Here is a 16,374-nt window from a genome sequence, read left to right as displayed (position 1 = left end):
GGTCTTCATTTGGATTCTTGTGCCCTGAGGGTGGAAGCCTGGCATGGTGTAACCAATACCTTCTTCCCAACCTTAACAGGGAGACAAGGCCGTCATCTGGGTGGTTGTCACATTGACTATGAAAAATCTGAAATGGGTTTTTTGTTTTGTCTTTACAGGCTGAGTTATTAGAACAATGATAGTTTGTTTATTTCCAAAATTTCAAATTTTATGATACAGATTCTGTATCAAATTGTTGCAGACTAGTCTGGTGTAGAGGGAGATCATGGATACAAATTGATAAAATAACGTTCCTCCGTAGGGTGGCTGGGTTGCCCTTAGAGAAAGGGTGAGGAGCACAGACATCCAGAGAGAGACTGGAGTAGTGCTGCTGCACCTTCACATCAAAAGGAGGCATTTCTGCTGATTTGGCCATCTAATCAGGATGGCACCCAAGTCAGGACCTGGATGCCATCCTGATTAGATGGCACCCAGGATGGATGATTTGTTTCTTCATATATTGTGAGGCATGCTGCAAAACTCTCTCAAACGTTCTGGTAATTTTTGACAATTTTTTTAAGTTTACAGTGCAGTGTCATTAAACTTTTTGTTGTTTGATTTAAAACTGCAAACTTTGAACACATCTGGATTTCAGGTGCAAGCTGAGATATGACTCTTGATCATGCCCATGTAAAGTCTTGCAGTCACTTAGGTATCAACTGGTTTGAACTATTTTAATTGATCATTTGTTTGGGGAAAATACCAAATCTTGAGGTCCTTACTTGTAAAGGTTATTTGTCAAAAAAAAAAATTAAGGCCATAATAATTCAATATGTGGTACATTCCAATGTGTCCTCATGTGATGTACAAATCCTACAAACTGGCACTCCACAAATGACATTACATACTTTGCATAAAGTTGCATAATTAATGTAAAGTTACAGAGGTTAAGTTTAGGAAAAGAAATATGGTGAGGTCTTAAAGTGATTCAGAGTTCACACGGCTCCAAACACTGGTCTCTTGAGAAAGTCAAGGGGGAAAGTCTTGTGTTTTGTGACCCATCCAGTGCCCAAACCTGCCTCCTTACTGGAACACTCCGGGCCACTTCCTTCTTTACTTCCAGCAGTGCTGCTCACATGATCACAGCCTCACAAAAAAAGTAAGTGTGGGTAGGTTATGCACCAATTACTGGTTCACAATTACGATATGTATGAATTTTGGGGCATTACTTTTTCCAGGAAATGTACAAACAGTGCATGAAAAGAGCCTGCATATTCATGTTTAATCAAAGACCACACAGCAAATCTTGGTGGGAGGTATTCCAGCATTGAAAAACTGCACATGGTGCACAAAGTGTAATGAATGGGGTGTTAATAGGCCCAGCAGCTAAGTTTATCCCTAGCACCCCCACAGGTTGATCTGGCCATGCGCCATGACACCTTACATGAAGTGACAGACGGCAGTAGGAAGACATGCGTGTGTCTGCTCTGAAATATCCCAGCTGTCACACTTGGTTCAGTAGTGTTAGAGATGCTCTGGTAAAAGCATAGGTAGCACCCACTGTTGGCTTACACTTTCACCATAATTGAGGAAACTGGGGTCATGTCCTCTGTTTTTGTTTTGTTTTTTTTTTCATAAGATTTGAGAGGTTTTAATGACTTTAAGTGCAGCTTCCATTGTAGAGTTGAATGTTTTACACGGTGGGTTTTTAAACTCAAATACTATTCATATTACACCAGAATTGTATCCCTGCAGTGGAGGCTCCTCTGATGCAGTATTTTACACCACACATGAAGCGAAACTCACCGGTGTGCAACTGAGCTGAAATGTGAATATTTTTTGCCTTTTTATATGAAACTAAATATGTTTGGTTTTTGGGAAATTTCAACCGGGGCTTTAAGAAAGTGGCTGCCAGCCACTGACTCACCTGACAGATTTCAGTCCTGAAATAACCTGGCAACAGCAACATTTCACGATGTGTGTGGGCTACATAGTGTGTTAAAACTGTGCAGATCTCATTGTACTTTAATGTGTGTTTGTGGGCAGAGGTGCCCCCAGAAATTTTTCCCAGATGGGATCACTGAAAGATTTTTAGAATTTTGATAATGCTGTTATGCTGCTGCTGAAATATAGGTTAGTTTAAAAACTGCCAGTATGAGAGTTAGGAAATTGCATACTGATATACTTAGGTATGCCAATTAAGTACAAACCTGTTGTCCTTTTCCTTAAAAAGACAAATATAAAGTTTTAATTTGAAGGAGTACGTTAAATGTAAGGAGCAAAACATTTACGGGGAACAGGCCTGCTCAAGTTTAGGGGAGATTTGCTAGTACCCATAGAATTCGTTTTCATTCAAATATCTTGAGGGGAGAGTTCAAGGGACCCCTTTGAAAAGGGCCATGCCGGTTGTTCCCTCACCAAAATTTTGCCTACATAATGAACATGCCGTCAGCCATTGGTTTGTGTTGAGTCAAGAGGAGTGAGACCAAAACAAACTTTGTTACATAAGGTTACTTTTCTTTAGCCAATGAGCTCTTTAGCAGAAATGTTTCCTGATGGTTTGTGTTATTGTTAACTGGCGCATGTTAAATATGCTCTATTCTTTCAACATTGGATTGTATTGGTAATGTGCTAACTGGCTATAACTAGCATCAAGACAGTCTTATGGTTTCCCTTTTCGAATGATGAATACAGACGATCCGTCGTCTGCTGATGTGGAAAGTTATGCTAGTTGGCTGTCAGCTGCAGTCTTTGCGTTGTGTTCAAGTGCAACTTTTTGGCCATGACACAGGCGAGAATTATGCTGTTGTAGTGTATAGTCAAATTGAAAACTATGTCAATATGAAGAGTTAAGGAATCACATGCTGATATACTTTGGTTTCTGATTTTACATTTAATATTATTAACTGGGACATTTAACATTTTGAGTTCCACAACAATTCTGTTTTAATTTATGTATCTATACATATTAGGCGATTCGTTGTACTATAAATAGGCTGGTTGTCATTTTCCTTAAAAAACAAAAACAAAAAAACAAAACATAGACCAATTATACAGCTTTAATTTGAAGGATTACATTGACTGTAAGAAGTAAAACTTTTACGGTACAAAAGTCTTCTCAAGTTTAGGGGAGACTTACTGGTACCCATCAAACCCATTTTCATTCAGATATCTCAAGGTGAGAGTTCCCTCTTTGAAAAGGGTGACACCAGCTGTTACCTTGCCAACATTTAGGCTAAATTTGGAGTGTTATTTAGCCCCCCAGCTAAATAAAACGAACTCAAAAAACAACTGTGCTACAGCGTCTTAAAAACAGTAATGTCGGCCTCCAATTATTTTCGCTGTGGGAGGATATCAGTTATAGGAGGGTGACAATGCCCCCCCACCCCACCCCACCCCACCCTTGGGGACGCCACTGTTTGTGGGCTGTAGCTGTTTTTGAGTTTCTATAGTTAATACAGTAGGCCTACATCTGTGTTGTCTGCTTTGTGGTGTTTTCTTCTACCAGTAATTGTGTAAGTGTAAGGCTGCTTAATTTGTGCAGCTCAATATTGCTTGTTGTACCTACTTATTTTTTTATTGTTGGCCATTTCTGTATCATTTCTCCTTTTCGTCTGCACATTTAACAAACTGGGTTTGAAAATTAAGTCTTGGTGGAATGGTGTTGACCAGCAAGCAGGCTATATAAGTTGACAATGCGCTTTATCTTACATCCAACAAGTGTGCACCCCCCCCCCCCCCCCCCCATCACAACATGTGCTGCTACAGTACAATATGATTAAATTAAATAAAAAATAAATAAATAAAAAATTAATAAAAAATCGTGGCCCTGGCAAAGACCTGTTTGCACCGCTAATGAAAAAGAAATTGTACGCGTGACTATGTGCTTGTTGACTATAAAATATTACACAATGGAAAGTGGTGTATTTAGATGAAAATGTCAGCCGTAGACTACATTGTCGAGTCAGTCAGTCGAGCGGATCAGTCATAATTACTACCTTTCCGACATCACTTGAAGGCAGCAGCAGCAGCAGTGCAGCGACAGCCTCGGCAGGAGAGGAGGCGAACAGCAACCAGTGAGCGACGCAGGAGACTGCCTCATGAAGTTCTCCTGGTTTCTCTCCTCAGACACATGAATAACAGATGACTCTTTCCGCGGATTAGCGCACGCGGGCATCATAAGTTTATTTTTTGTTTGTGCATCATGTGAAGAGAGCCGAGAAAACGCTGCAGCTTTGTGCAACAGGAGCGCAAGACAAACATCACATCTTTTTTTTATTCTTATTTAAAAGATGCGGGATTAAAGAACAAGATGAAAGAAGGCTCGGTGACAAACCATCAATGGTAAGTGCACTAAACTTAGAGCTGTGGCTTTATGTGAATGGGTAGATACAGTGTAGTAGGATGTGTTTGTGTTGCCACAGGTGCCCTCCCTGTCTGACAGCATATTCACTTACACTGTAATTCATAAAGCCTGATACTGGCAGTCCCTCAGCAGCTGCCTCTCACCGACTCCCTGCTTTGTTCCGTTGATGCAACAGTCAGGTGATATTCTCTGTGTTTAAGGAAAAATAATCACCTGCTAGCCTTATTGTAATGAGATATGAGATACAAACAAACAAACAAACAAACAAACAAAAAAAACACCATAGTACCATAAAATCATAATTTTACATACAGCCATAGAGCCTAACCTATGAGTAGCATTTACTGCAGTTAGAAAGTAGGCTATTTGATGGATTAGTCAGTTGTGGTTGTTTTATGACAGTTTAGGTTTATAAAAATGAGCAACTATGATGCATACTGTTTGTGAGGAAATTATTCAAAGATGACACTTTACAGCTCAGGTAACTTGTCATGGGCTTTTTGAAATTAATAATAAAATTAATCAATACACCACTGTAATGGATTAATCATTAATAATGAAAATAAGTAGGACTTCAGACATACTGAGGTTAGGATTCCTGCTCAAAGTTAGTAATTGGTAAGCTCAAAATTAATCAAATTTAAATATATTGAGTTGTAACATAAACGTAAACTTCCCCCATGTTGCTAAAACTCCCAAATTGCCCAAAAAGAAAAGAAGTATTGACATGATCTCAGACAGCATAAGAATATGGATTTATTTTGTTAACACAACTAAAACCAGACTTTTAAAGTACACATAAACATGTTAGTCTGACATCATACTGAGTCATTTTTCTCAAAGTCAGACTAACACCCGAGCTTTGACCCAGAAGTCAGAAGAAATGCGTAACAGAAGAAGAATCCAGTGACAACATGGTGAAATCTACATCCAGAACTACTTTTGGATGGACGAAATGTACAAAGCTGTAAAGTTTGTCCACCATGATACCAGTTTGCTGCTAGCTAACTTTAGCTAACTTTTTTGTCAATTGTTTGGTCTATGAGGTAATAGATCACCCGGGAAAAGGTCCAATACTAACAGTATGAAATGGAGTATATCACCACCTTCTGTAGTGGAGTCAGACATGCCTCTGTCAATAAATTGATTCCCCTCCCATGCTTGTATACTGGGACAAGGACAGTAGTCCAACTAAATGGCACAGTCTATAGTTAGCTATAACTGTAGCTCGACTTACCTGTGCATGTAAACATACTGTGTCCTCATTGTCTATGTGTACATGCAGAACTTATACTGTTTTTACCCTAAGAAGACAATATTCCTATTAAGCTATTTAGATTTAGGTCTTAAAATGTTGTTTATCATGTCAAAATATAGAAAAGTGGAACGAATGGAGTCACTTGTGCCATTTTGCTTCTTTGCAAAATGGGAAAAATAGGAAAACCTTTTCAAAGTTTCCTATTGTTGGCAGACTTGTTGGACCGTGCAAACACAGCCTCTCTCTTTCATTCCTTCAACCGCCTTCTTGAAAAGATTTGTGCTGTGATATTTGTGCATATCAAAAAGCCTGTTGATATCCAAGTCTGTTGTAATGGTTAATGGTTTTTTGCATGCCCAAAAGAAAAATAGGCTTTTCTTTTGGGCATGCATCTCTACACCAGCTTTGCGAACCATTGGTGAGATGATTTCTGTACATCGTATCCATGATAATGCACAACACTGATCTTAAGCAGATAAGACGCCCTATGTCACAAACTGTGGTAAAAACCGCATTCTGAAATGTACTGTATACGTGTCCAAAGAATGCTCCCCAAAACCTAAATAATATCAGCATATCCTATGTGTCTTAATTAGAAAATGCTACATTCAGAAAAAGGCCATTGTTTACATGACCAGTATCAAATTTACAATAACAGTGGAATATTAGCATGCATCTAAACATAGCCAATGATAGATACAGCCCTGGTTGAAGCACAGCCTGTCCTCCTGTTCACTGTACACTGCCATTTCTTGGGAGCCATAGTTATTTCTTTTAGAACAATGTCTAATGTTTAATATCTCTACAGCTGACATTTCTAATGTGTGCTCTATTAAAAGAAGAAGAATATCTGTTGGATTAAAAAATATGTAGGAACATCTTGTTGTCCAGCCAAACAGTGATAAACCACAAGCCGTTATAGCAGTAATGTGTCAGTTTGAAGCTACTCTGAAGTTGTGTTTAGCTGAGTCAGTTCTCTGTCAGTGTGTTTACTGATCATGTCAGACTGAGGTCAGAAGGTAAGAAGTAAAGCTGAATGGTCATTCTCGTGACATGAGAGATTCAGTAGTGCTGCATGAATTGGTTCAAGTGGAGAGTGGGTGCTCTGACTCATTGTGTGTGTGTGTGTGTGTGTGTGTGTGTGTGTGAGATAGAAATAGAGAGAATGAGTGGGTAGATAAGGTTGTGAATTTCTTTCAACCTTTACTTGTTTACTATTTACCCTTATTTGATAGGGGTCTGAAAAAAATGATTCACACAAGTATCCCAAGTTATCTTTTTAAGATTTTTAAAAGCTTTTTTAATACCCGAATGGATATAACTGAATTGTGTAAAGTTACCACTTTAATTGTGGAAATCTAGGAATAAAATGACATCATATCTGTTTCAAGAACAACAATGCCAAAGCCAGAAAGAAGAAAAAAACTGCAAACAGTACGAGGACAAGGACCTTCAGTTGCACTAATAATAGGAACACAAGTTCAGTCAGCAAACTTTCTGTTGCTGCCATTACACAGATCAGACCCAGCCCAATGCGAACCCTGGCATTGGAGTTTGCACAGGCTGAATTGGAGTTGCTAAAACTGCTACCATGTCCGTCTCCAGAGCTTCCACCCGCTCTCCTCCATTCAAATAGTCTCCTAGCAGCAGGGTGAGGTGAAGGGCTGTTGGGTGGATAGCTAGCTAATTCTTGTCTCATTTGTTTTCTGATAAATAGAGAGAGCAAGAGCAGAGAGAGGGGCTGAACAAATCAATATGCTGTGTCCAGCTCCACCATGGAATACAATGTTGCCCATTTTAAATACTAAAAATTTATAAATATGGAAATATTGTGCAAATTTCTATGCACATGATTGACATGATGCGCATTGTTTTTGAAAATATGTATACATTCTCCAGAAGTGTATGATTTAACTTTTTTACCTGTGGCTTAGTGTTAAAAAAATAAACAAAAAAATCACAACAAATCACAATATTCGATTTTAATACTTGAAAAATCGCAATATTTAACAATCACAATACATATCATACTGTCTCCACCCAAGATACTGATAGTTTTGAATTGGGAGATAAGCACTACTGTCCCAGCCCTATTATTTAACCTGTCAAGTGAATGAAACTACCAGTTGATTTGTTTTTCAGTCATCAGTGCCATAGACATATATACATAGACGCCGCATTGACTGCTGCTGCCAATTAGAGCGACGTGCCTACACGGCAGCCATCTTGGTACAGTGCTGCTTGCTCCTACAGCACATTACGTCTAAAGAGGAATGACGTGTTTGCACTATTAAAGTGATCATAAATCGTTCAATTGTTAACATATATTCACGCGGGTTGTTTGTTACACACGTCAGACATGGAGGACAGAAAACTTCAGGTCTTTATTTAGAAAATTGCTTGTAGGGTATATATATTGCATTTGATTCTTTTTATTATTATTATTATTGCTATTATCATTATTATTGTATTATTATTATTATTATTATTATTATTATTATTATCATCACTCTCATAATATATATATTATTATTATTGCTTTTATCATTATCATTTTATTATCATTATCGTTATTATTATTATTTTTTTATTATTATCACTCTCATTATTATCAATTATTATAGTGGCAATCTAGCTACAAAAAATGCCACTCGAGGGAATTTGAATACATTTCCAACTTGCAATGGTGTGTAAATATGAGGTCCGCCATGGATGTGCGCTAAACACTTTATTAACATGCGAGTCTTAAAAACACCTACAAAAGGCTGGGTGCCGAATGACTTAAAAGGAGCTCGTATACAAAAGGACAAAAATACTAATACGACAAACCCATTTAGACGGTCACACACACAGGCACGGTTGGAAAACTGTGTGGCTTCCCCAGATCCTAATCACCTGTGTCTCCCTTATCTAACCTCTGCCTGGCTGATTACTACCTATGCCCAGATGTGCAGGTAACCATAGCAACCATAGTGCCTCACCAAAGACACACACCCACATTCTCACATACAAACACACACACACTGCACAAATCTAAATTGGCTATAACAATATCATTATTATTATTATTGTAGGTATAAAATATACATATACATCCGATATCTATCATTAATCTTCTAACTGGTCAATCACTGCAGTCTAAGGTCTGTTTTTTTTCAGACCAGAGGCAGTTTATAGATGAAATAACATTGCATTTTAACCAAAATTATGTCTCATATTAGTTATTTCACTAGTAAGCAGCTGTGAAATACGTGGGAAAACGTAAAGTGAGCTGGTTATATTATGGATAGAACCTGGACGCAGAGCGGAGGGCTTCTATCCGTCCTGTCGGGGTTTATTTCACTATCTAACAACCTGCTCACTCGATATTATCCCTTACGTGCACCTTACCTGTGAAAAGTGATTCCACAGGATCTGGTTTGTATGTTCCGCTCATTTGAACATCCATAAGCGGTACAAAAGTCAGTCTTCTGACTGACAAAGATGCCGGTCTGCTGAAAACATTAAGTAGAATTTGTATTTGGGTAGTAAAACCGGCATTTTTAAAATGCCCAAGCATCCTGTGTCATAGCTACATGTGTGACGTTTTTAACAAATCAAACCGTTTGGAAATTGGTCGAAAATTCAGTGAATAATTCTACTTTCAAATTGTGGAGTACCTCTTTCCTCCACCAATGTGCGTGCACTACCGCCTCTGCTAGCCCTGTACCAAGATGGCCGTGCTTTAGGCATGCCCTTCCACAGTCAATGCGTCGTCTATGTATATATGTCTATGATCGGTGCACATGAGAGACTGTCATTTTCAAGAAAAACGACAGCATCATTCTTTCCAGCAAAACTCTTAAACAACTACTGTTTACATTAAAGTGACAAAGCCCTTTAGTTTTTATAGTTATATTGACAGGAGCAAAAGAAGAAGTCAGGTGATGCTGTTAAAGGTATATTTTGATGGATTTTTCTGAAAAACAGTTTATGGAGTGATACAAAAGTAATCCCTCTCAATCACCACTGACCCACTAAAAGTGTGTGGTGGTGTATTTATCTGCAGAGACTCTGCCCTCTGCCTGTATATTCCTATTTTATTTTTATTTTGTTGTTCAGGAAGTTAACAGGTGTGCAGGTGGGTCGGGTTTATATTGAAAGGTAGCCAGCAGGTGCCAGACCGTAAGTAGCACACATCCAAGAGGAAGCTACAAAAATCGTGGACACAATGCCAAAAGAAATGTAAATAAAGCAAGGCAAAACGCCAACAGGACAAAGCTGGGGCTGGCTAACACTTTCGCTGTAGATACTGTTTAGTCACACTAGCAGACAATGTCTGCAAAGGAAGTAGGAAGTAGTATGACATAAGGAGACAGGTTGGGGTGGTGGGTAAGACACAAAACACGGGACTTTCCGCCATGGTGGCCGATGTCCGGAATCGTATGAAACCAAATGAACTTTGACATATTTTAAGGTACACTGTCACAATGTTTCTTTTCCTAAACCTAACCTACGTAACTTTACATTAGTACATAACTTTACATTACATATGTAATGTGACAACGCCATTTGTGGGGTGATAATTTGTTAGACACAGTACAATGTTCTACACTTGCAGTTTTCATTTTTCTTCCCTTTCAGTCTGATATGATGAGAGGCTGGTTTTGCCTTTTTTTTTGTCAGTTTCTTTCTAGAAATGCAGAGCAGCAGCAGGAAAGAGTGTTTTCTGTTATTGGTTATTTAAAACATTTGCCCATTTTAGTGTATGAACGTTTTTTAGTGTATTAATGAATGTAGTGTATGTTGGTTTTTTATGAATGTGTATGAATATGAAGTAAGATGCATGGAAGCATGGTGTTACGCCTAAATTGGCTTTCAGTCATTTTTACTTTGCAGAAAATGAAAGACAGGGTGAGACAGGTTGAGAGGAGGATAACGAATAAAAGTCAGGTGAAAATTACACCTGCAGAGATAAAAGCTGGGCAAGGGTACAAAATCAACTTTGTTGCCCAGCGGTCAAATGGCTGGTAAATGTTCAGATGTTACCAGATTATATCATTAGATTACCTTTTTTTGTCTTTGTCTGGCAAGTGAAGCAAATCTGCTTGCCACTTGCATATTTTACCAGCATTTGGTGAATGGATGGTGCTAATTGACCCTTTGCTAAGCCCCATGCCTTTGTGATGATCATTCCCTTAAACCATATAGTCAAACTTTATGGAAAAAATGAAAAAGTGACTTCAAGAGACGCAGACACAAGGGTCTGCAGTATGTGTTTTAAGGGTATATCCATGACGTCAGACTCATGCAGCGGCAAAAAAAAAGGTTAAAAAGATAATGAAAGTTAAAAGCTAAAGCCTAAATATAGGCTACAGATCACATTGTAAAAGTGAACCACCACATTACTGAAGATCGAGAGAAGACAATGAATATAAAGGGAAACTTTGCGATATTCAACCAGCTGTGTTTTCGCAGTGTGCGCGGATAAACAGTGTTTTGCTTCCCCCCATGCTGCTAGCACCTAGATCTGCCAGGCGCAGAGCTCTGGGGTAAGCTAAACAACGTTCTTCTGCACATTATATGATGACACACAGTTTCCCTGTTTCCCTTTGCTGGATCCTGTAGAGCAGGGTAGGTCTTTATTCACTATTATAATCACTAAAAAGCAAAAGTAGCATTTGTATGTATTCAGTAGTACTGAAGGCTGTACCTTTACACTTTTCTGGCTTTGTTTCTGGTTTTGGAACAGGGAAGAAATTGTATCTCCCTCCAACTTGTCCAGGTAATGACTTTCAGGCACAACATTTAGCTCAAAATCCTCAAAACCAGCCTGCAAATGAAGGAAATCTCAAGGGACTGCATGAGAGTGTATGGAGCACAGTCGTGTTGTTGTCGGACCCTTGTTGGAGCTGGCTGACGCTGCGCTGTGATTGGCTAGTCTGTGTTCGAGGGGCGGGACTGAGTGAAAGGTCAATTTTGTATCCTGAGTTGACCCGTTATTTCTATAATCTGATGTGCAGTCAGACCTGTACAAAGATGACACCTCTCATGACAGCATGTGAATGGTTGTACATTATAGAGGAGGCAAGGGTATGCCCGTCCTGTTGTCCTTGCGCTTGTGCTATCAGGACTTACTCAAGCAGCGCAGCACATTATATGCAAGGTTGTTGGGCAGAGTGGAATACAAATCAGAGAATGTGGTAATCAGTCATTATCAACTCAGTCTGTCACACAATTCATTTTAAAAGCTTTATTCAGATATTCAAAACACGGCAATGTTTCAGGAAAAATGACTTGGCAAATTGAGAGCAAAGTGCAGACAGTTTGTTTTTTATGTCTGGTGGGAAAGTAATGTTGTCTGGGAGGTTCAGGATGTTAAAGTGTGAATATCCAACTTATCTATTATCTAGACAAAGGCAAATATAGTTTGGCCTTTAAAGTCAAATTTACATTACATTTATGTAGCTGACGGTTTATTCAAAGCGACTTACAATAAGTGCATTCAGCCATGTGGGTACAACCCAAAAAGTGATGACAAGAACCTGGACCAGAATCTGTGTCGCCTCCTGGGTGAAGAATAGAGGTATCCTCTTGATGTTGTGGAGAATGATTCTGCAGGAGTTGGTCGTCATAGAGATGTTACCAGCGAAAGACAGCTGGTTATGCAGTGTCACACCCAGATTCTTGATAGACACCACAAAGTTCTCAATGGTGATGGAGAGGTCACGGGTGGAAAATGCCTTTCTTGAAGGAAAGGGCAGCTCAGTCTTGTCAAAGTTTAGCCTCAGGTGCACACAACAGAGTTTCTCACACATTAATTGATTTGTGGCGGGCCGCCCTGATTAAAACAAGGACACACTATGGATGTATTAAGTGACCTGGATACAGCATTGGCAGCAGGCCCTTGTTTATTCCTATGAAAGCCAAGTGGCTGACTTCTGGTTTAGTGCTCAACTTACTTGAATAGGTATAAAATGATTTAATCTTGCAGCTCTTTTAGACTTTCCAAATGTTATTGTACCCCAGAAATTGCAGTACCACTGTCTGGCCACCATGAAATTTGGCTTCAAGTGCACCTCCTGGGGACCTGGGACACACAGGCAAGGCGAAGCAAGGCAAGCCTTTATCTAGCTCTGACTGGCATGATAAAGGCTTTAAACTCTTCATTTACACTTTGCTTTGCACTTATGCGCTTTTTAAAAATGTTGTATGCTACCTGATTTTATGATTTACCGTTTTATAATTTTATGATTTATTATGATTGTATTGTTTTGCTGGTATTAACTTATAATGCATTACATTTGATCTCATTTCATCTTATTTTTACTATTATTATCATTTGGAAAAAGAGGTTTATCCTACCCTGTGGTGTGTGTTTGTTAGCCCCCAAAGCACCACAACTGGGTGTTTTTTTCCCAGAACAGCTTCAAGTTGCGCCTAATACAGATGAAACCCACAGTAAGGTTAAACCCATGGTAAGATGATGTATGGTAACCCGAAAAAGGCTTATTTCAGTTGATCAAGACTGGTGGTGAATCTGTGTCCACTGGGAAATGTTTTTTTTTTTTTTTTTTTTTTCTCTTGGCTTTTTAATGAAGGTTTTTAATTGTATTTAAATGTCCTTTTATAACAAATTGCCCATTTGCCCTGTTTTATGTTCATTCTTTGTAATATCAATCACTCTTTGCATGTAACAGTACTATTATTAGAAAGTGGATTTTATTTTTTCATCTTTTTGTAATCAATTATTGTATTCTGTCCTTCTTTTTTATTCATTCTGTCTATTTTCATGTGAAGCACACTCCTTGAATGCATTTCTTGAATGAAAGGTGCTGTACAAATAACATTTATCATTTTTCATATACAACAGAAGAACAAAGAGGGGAAACCCATACTTGTTTTCAAATCAGTGGTGTCATCCAGCATGTTGGAGTTATTCAGCTTCCTTTTCCACTCCATTATATAGTCCACTGTTCCTGGACTCTCAAGACTGAATTTCAGTGTTCGCAAAGGAATCCTTTCAAAAGTATTGTGTGCTGCCTCCTGTTATACAGACCCTGTCTGCGAGTCCCTTTGCTGGCTGTATGAGACACTGAGAGAGGCTTCTGGATGAACTAGGTACAATGGTTGAGCAAATTATTCATCTCCTTGTGTAAGGTCTCAAAGCACTGACAGGGTTTAGCTGCATTTGCAAAAAGCTGATTCAAGTGGCCTTCAGGAGTAACACTTTGGTAAATGCTGTGTAAAGGCAGATTTATAGTTGTGCGTCGGCTCTAAACACAGCCCACACTGTAGCCTACACACACGGCTATGGCACTGTCTGCTTGTGCAGTGGTATGCAGTGGTGTGTCTGTGTTGCTCTGCGATTACACATCAAAAATGCTAGTTGGCAGTGGGGTTTCTGTGAAGTGCTGTTAAGTTTGATTGATTCAAACCACACCTTAAACTCACATTAAATATGGGTTAATAGAGATGATTTCAAACATTGAACAAATTAGCTTAATGGCTAGCAGAGTTTTTCTCTAATAATACTAAGCCAGGAACAACAGCAACATTTAGGTAACGTTACAAAATTCAGCTCCATAACAACTTACAAAGTTCATCAACAAAATGACTGGCTTACACTAGACACGTTTTTCCCACAAATACAACATGCTAATATTAGTAGCACAAGCCAGTGGTTTACCTCTAATTATATAAAGCATTATAGCTCAGGAGGTTTACTGACAAAATAACTGCCTGGTACTGGACACATTTTCCCTACAAATACAATATGCTAATGTTACTAGCATAAGCCTATGACATTTTACATTGCGTAAATTAGCTAAGCAGCTAGCGGAGTTTTTCTTTTTGCAAATGAAGCCAGGATAAATCACACACAGGATTTAAAATGCTGTTGTGTGGAGGCTTTATTGTCTTCACACTTTATTGTGAAGCATTGTTTCTACTGAGGGAAATAGTTTTCAGCTTGCAAAAATTAATAAGAGGTCTGAGTCTCCGGGACATAAAGTTATATTTCTGGAGAGGTGCACGTCAGGATACAGCATAGCGTATGCGTCTACTGTGGGTATGGCTGTTTGATGCACAATATCCCACTTAAGGATGATATGGTCTTTCTTTGTTATTTGTCATGGTTTTTTGAGACAGTCATGACAAGACCACCAACTTTATCAAAAACCAGACTAGATGTTTGTTGAACTTCAAAGCTGACCATAGATAAGGTTATAGATGATTTGCCCTCAGCTCTGCTAAAAACAAGGCCACTCTGTGACAGTGTCCTGTTCTTACTCATCCCATCCCATGTCATCATAGCAGCATTGTCTTCATCCTTGTATTGCTGTCAGAAGTCTGAGGTCTGTTGTCAGTCAATGTCCCACACAGGTTCGTTGGCTGGATGGATTCTTCTGCCACAGCGTCTACATGGTGCTGGAATAGGTGTCACATAAATGATTTGCTGTACTTACATGTCATGTGACACCCAACCAAACCCATATTATGCATTCTCCTTAGGTGAGAAAATAAAAAGCAAACATCGACCCCAACATTGTTTTTGCACCTCATGTAGATGTATCCCATCTTTAAAGGGCCAGTGTGTAATATTTGGCATGGTTTATTGTCAAATCTGAATCTGAATTTTCTACCCATTAATATGTTTATACAAGTGTATAATCGCTATAAAATAAAATTTGTTTGGTTTTCGTAGCCTTAGAATTATGCTTTTATATATATATATATATATATATATATATATAGCAAGGGCCTTGCTTTAGAGAGGTCGCCATCTTGCGCCACCATGTATGTACGGCAGCCCGAGCGGACAATCCAGCCAGCCAGAGAATGCGTTTCGCGTGTATAAATAAACCAACAAAGACAGCAGAAGGAAGGAAGAAGGAGGAGGAAACAGCAGTGTTAGTAGTTCGCTGATAGAGAATAGTGAAAGGTTTTTTTAGTTATAAAGTTTGCGAATGGACCACACTTACCACGCAACAGGAGAGAATGAACCCGAACCATCATCTGCGAGGAAAAGAAGACGCAACTTCACTCCTTGTGATGCACTCTCTGCGGCGCTTTTCCTCCTGATGATATATTTCCCCAACGATGGTAGCACCAAATCCCATTCTGTGCAGCAAAATGGGAGCGGAGGATTCAGCCTCTCTTCTCGCCCGCTCAGCATCAAACACATGGAGTTCCTCATCTGTATGCTCCGGCTCAAACAGGTATGGCTCTGGGTCTGTGTCCGCTACAAGAAACTCTTCAAAACACGTTCAAAGTCGTCCATTGCAGCTACTATAGTCCGGAGATATTGCTAAGCTAAATAAACAGCTGAGCTCTGTTTACAGGCTACGCTGTCAGTCAGTGTGCGGGCTGGAGCAGAGAGGGGAGGGCTGCCCCGCTGGGTACTGTAAACAAGTATGTGTGTATGAAGTGTGTGTGTTACACTAGAAGAGTCAGAGTTTGGAACGGAGTCTTTTACGTGCTACCCCCTGGAGTGTTACCGGAGTTTTTGGAGTGCTCAAATAAATGGGCCTTTTTCCCGAACGCTACTCTGGTCTCCTGCTCGTGAGTGATTCATTACAATATCGTAACATGGTTTAGATTTCTAAATAAACATTCACCTCGTCGCTAGATAGACCTACTCCTGAAAAACTTGTGTCTGCGCAAGGCTTTTTGTCCCTACGAGGCCGCCATCATTTACCCGACGGGAGGGGTGAGCGAGTGAGCCCTGCAATCTAGAATTTGACCACTGATGTCACTGTTTTCAATGGTTTTCAACCCATTTTACACACTG

The 16,374-nt window shown here is 39.3% G+C and overlaps 1 protein-coding gene across 1 annotated transcript in view; it reads left to right on the top strand.

Annotated features, from left to right (window-relative positions):
* Positions 1-4,076: 4,076 nt before the first annotated feature.
* Positions 4,077-16,374, top strand: part of htr1e (5-hydroxytryptamine receptor 1E) — a 54,819-nt gene continuing 42,521 nt past the window's right edge. Inside the window, exon 1 of the mRNA XM_033649081.2 lies at positions 4,077-4,323. The gene's annotated coding sequence lies outside the window, so the exon portion shown is untranslated. The remainder of the gene's footprint in view (positions 4,324-16,374) is intronic.

The sequence above is a fragment of the Epinephelus lanceolatus genome, chromosome 13 (assembly GCF_041903045.1).
Source record: "Epinephelus lanceolatus isolate andai-2023 chromosome 13, ASM4190304v1, whole genome shotgun sequence".
NCBI lineage: Eukaryota > Metazoa > Chordata > Actinopteri > Perciformes > Serranidae > Epinephelus > Epinephelus lanceolatus.
This window is presented reverse-complemented; position numbering and strand designations above follow the sequence as displayed.